The sequence below is a fragment of the Mus caroli genome, chromosome X, assembly GCF_900094665.2.
Source record: "Mus caroli chromosome X, CAROLI_EIJ_v1.1, whole genome shotgun sequence".
In the NCBI taxonomy this organism is placed as follows: domain Eukaryota; kingdom Metazoa; phylum Chordata; class Mammalia; order Rodentia; family Muridae; genus Mus; species Mus caroli.
Window position 1 is genome coordinate 75,638,269 of NC_034589.1, and position 4,779 is coordinate 75,643,047.

Below are 4,779 nucleotides of genomic sequence, written 5' to 3' on the forward strand. Positions count from 1 at the left end.
ATAGGATTTCTGAGTTTGGGTAGAGACACATTGTACTGGATCTTATTGGGTTTTATGTCTGGCATCTGGGCATCTGGATTTGGAATGATAGTAATTATAATTCTATATGTTGGTAGCCTGTCTTGTCTTTGTTGGGTGAGTGTTCTATCTTTTGGTTTCTGTTATGCTCTCTGGCTCATAGAAGAACATGATGGTTGTGGATTGCCTAGTAGGTAATGCTTCTGAGATCCTGCCAGGTGTGACCACCAGAGGCTCTGGATGGAATGCATTTCATGATATTGGAGCAGACAGTGGTAAAGATGGGATACAAGGTGGAGGCACTGTGGAGATTCACAGAAAGGAATAATATAGGGCATGTCACAAGGATCTAATTAGTTACCTGGGAATGGAAACAGACATGGGGGACAGAACACAGCCATTAATCTGACACGGGCCTGGAGATGAAATGAGGGATTAGATTTGGACAAGAGAAATAAAAGTGATTCATATTCTGCCTTTTGAAGTTTAAATTTTAGTCTTAATTGCCCACATGATTTTGTGTTCTTCTATTAGTAATATTCATCAGACTCATTGAATGATTTTTTTAATTCACAGTACACATACAAAGGTTTTTGAAAGAACATTTGTTTCAATTTTTAATGCTATATTATAAGTCCTTTCTTTTATTAGGTCATCAGATATTTGAGAAAATTTTCCTCGGTTAAGATGTTCGTTCTTTTTTTCTTTCTTTACTTTTCTTTTTTTTTTCTTTAAAGTTTATGTAATAAAATATAATATACAACTCACTGAGGTGGCTGACCATGTCCACGAGCAAAGCTGCCTCTAAACTGGAATTCAATTGCTGAGCCAGCCCCAGCTTCAGCTTTCTTGTCAGCTCCAGTGGGCACAGCACTCCTTCTGTAGATGTCTCTGTCGGCCTCCCCTCTTGTGAATCTTGCAAGTTGCTCACCCACCGGACCTTTGGGACGAGGCCTGTCAGTCTCAGGATGGCTACAGTGCAGGATGGCAGACAAGATCTCTGGAGGAAGGTGTAGGCAATCTCGGAGATACTGGATGTCCTCATTTGTAAGGTAGCAGTAGAAATATATCCAAGCAAACTGCTCCTTCACATAGCCTAAGAGACTGCATAGCCTTCTTTACATGAAGGTTTGGCACATTCTTGTTTGCCTGATAGGGGTATTTGGGCATGTGGACGTCTTTTTTGGTGACCATTATGCCTTCCTTAAAGAGGAGTTCATAGATGGCAATCTGATTCTTCTTAGGTGTCAACATTGCCATGACTGCAGGGTCTGAGGCAGAGGCTAGAAAGGCTGGTTCTGTTTTCTAGAATAGATTTATTCAGATGGACAACATAAATTTCTGTGAACCATAATATTGGTGAAATGTGTCTCACAAGATTCCTGGGTTTAGCAAAAAATGCCTTTCTATTGATTTTTTTTCTTTCTTTGCTCATATTTTAAGAGCAAGAGTAGTGGCATGCATATATATATATATATGTATATATATATATATATGTATATGTATATATGTATATATATATATATATATATATATATATATATATATATATATATATATATATATATATATATATATATATATATATATATATATATATATTCTTATTATTTTTCCTCTGGGATAGTTGGATAGTTCTAGATACTTTACATGTTTATATTGTAAAGGAATTTCTTGGAAGAATTTTTATGTCCCTATTGTCCTCAAATAATTGATGGGCATTTCTAGAATAAAGACACAGGCTGTCCAGTCTGGGCTGGTACCCTGAGCAGACATTGGATGCTAGCTCTGCAACCAGTCCCACAACACCCAGAGGAAGCTCAATTCCCAGGCATTCTAACAGCCCATCGAATCATAAGAGGAGGCCACAACCTCTGCCCCAACACTAGTAGTACATAGGACCAGCAGGATATAGGGACACAGGAACCCTGCCAGACCAGTGGCACGAATTCCTTCCCATCTGAGCTGGTGCCCTGAGCAGACCTTAAGTGTTAGCTCTGCAACCATTCTGACAATACCAGAAGATGCTCTACTCCAAGATGCTCTAAAACGCCCAGAATCATAGAATTCCTGGATCTCAGGAGGTTGGTCACACCATGATCTCAAGATCCCAGAGGCAGCTTGACTCCCAGGAGCTCTGATACACCTGGGATCGCAGGATACCAGAATCACAGGTTCACAGAGACAGCTGGATAAAGAGGAGTTCTGACACAGCCAGAATCACAGGTGGGAAAGGCTTCAGTCAGAGACAGCAAGGGTAGGTAGCACTACAGATAACCAAAAGGTGACAGGCAAAAGAACAAAAGTAACAGAAACCAAGGTTACTTGGCACCACCAGAACACAGTTCTCCCACAGTAGCAAGTCCTAGATAAACTATCACACTGGAAAAGCAAGATTCTGATCTAAAAGCACTTCTTACAATGATAACAGAATATTTTAAGAAAGACATAAATAACTCCCTTGAAAAAATACAGGAGAACACAGGTAAACAGGTAGAAACCGTTAAAGAGGAAACACAAATATCCCTTAAAGAATTAGAGAAAAACACAAACAAACAGGTGAAGCAATTGACCAAAATCATCCAGGATCTAAAAATTGAAATAGAAACAATAAAGAAATCACAAAGGGAGACAACCTTGGAGATAGGAAACATAGGAAAGAGATGGGGTGTCATAGTATCAAGTGTCACCAACAGAATAGAAGACATAGAAGAGAGAATCTCAGGTGCAGAAGAAGATACCATAGAAAACATTGACACAACAGTCAAAGAAAATGCAAAAAGCAAAAAGCTCCTGACCCAAAACATCCAGGACACAATGAGATAAACAATCCTAAGGATAACAGGTATAGATGAGAGCAAAGCTTCCCAATTTAAAGGGCCAGTAAATATCTTCAACAAAATTATAGAAGAAAACTTCTATAACCTAAAGGAAGAGATGCCTATAAACATACAAGAAGCCTACTGAACTCCGAATAGACTGGACCAGAAAAGAAATTCCTCCTGTCACATAATAATCAAAACACCAAATGCACGAAACAAAGAAACAATATTAAAAGCAATAAGGGATAAATGTAAAGTAATATATAAAGATATATCTATCAGAATTACACCAGAATTCTCACCAGAGACCATAAAAGCCAGAAGATCCTGGGCAGATATGCTACAGACCCTAAGAGAAAACACATGTCATTCCAACTATTGTACCAAGCAAAACTCTCAGTTACCTTAGATGGAAAAAACAAGATATTCCATGACAAAACCGAATTTACACTATATCTTTTTACAAATACAGCCCTACAAAAGACAAAAAATAGAAAACACCAACACAAGAAGGGAAATTGCACCCTGGAAAAAGCGAAAAATAATCTTCTTTCAACTAACGCAAAAGAAGATAGCCACAAAAACATAATTTCACCTCTAACAATAAAAAGAATAGGAAATAACACTCAATTTTCCTTAATATCTCTTAATATAAATTGACTCAATTTCCAAATAAAAGGACATAGACTAACAGACTGGATACATAAACAGGACCCAACATTTTGCTTCATACAGGAAACTCACCTCAGTGACAAATACAGACACTACCTCAGAGTAAAGTACTGGAAATAATTTTCCAAACAAATAGTCCCAATAGTAGCCATTCTAATTTTGAATAAAATTGACTTTCAACCAAAAGTTATCAAAATAGATAAGGAAAGATACTTCATACTCTTCAAAGGAAAAATCTACCAAGATGAACTCTTAATTCTGAACATATATGCTCCAAATGCAAGGACAACCTCATGCATAAAAGAAACTTTAATAAAGCTCAATGCACACATTGCAGCTCACACAATAATAGCATGAGACCTCAACACCCAACTCTCAGCAATGGACAGATCATGGAAACAGAAGCTAAACAGAGACTCAGTGAAACTAACAGAACATATGAACCAAATGGATTTAACAAATATTTATAGAACATTTCATACTAAAACAAAAAAATGTACCTTGGATTCAGCACCTCATGGTACCTTCTCCAATATTGACCATATAACTGGTCATAAAACAGGCCTCAACAGATACAAGAAGGTTGAAGTAATCCCATGTATCCTATCAAATCAACATGGACTAAGGCTGTTCTTCAATACCACCACCACCAACAACAACAACAGCAACAATAACAAGAAATAACCTGGAAAGCCCACATGCAAATGGAAGCTGAAAAATCCTGTATTCAATGATAACTTTGTCAAGGAAGAAATAAGACAGAAAGGAAAGACATTTTAGAATTTAATGAAAATGAAAGCACATCAGACCAAAATTTATGGGACACAATGAAAGCAGTGCTCAGAAGAAAACTGATAGATCTAAGTGCCTCCAAAAGCAAAGTGGAGAGAGGATACAGTAGCAGCTTTACTTAGTCTGGCTATGGGTTTGTCATCTTGTTGATTCGCAAAGAACCAGTTCCTTGATTGGTTGATTCTTTGTTTAGTTTTTTTTGATTCCACTTGGTTGACTTCATACCTGACTTTATTTCCTGCCATTTACTCCTCTTGGTTGAATTTGCTTCCTTTAGTTCGAGAGCTTTTAGGTATGCTATCAAGCTGCTAGTGTGTGCTCTGTCCAGATTCATTTTGGAGGCACTCAGAGGTATGAGTTTTCCTCTTGGACAGCTTTCATTGTGTCTCAAAAATTTGGGTATGTTTTGGCTTCATATTCATTTAACTCTAAAAAGACTTTAATTTCTTTCTTTATTTCTTCCTTGACCAAGGTA

The 4,779-nt window shown here is 37.4% G+C and overlaps 1 pseudogene; it reads right to left on the reverse strand.

Annotated features, from left to right (window-relative positions):
• Window positions 1-782: 782 nt before the first annotated feature.
• LOC110287498 lies at window positions 783-1,272 on the reverse strand (annotated as a pseudogene).
• Window positions 1,273-4,779: the final 3,507 nt, after the last annotated feature.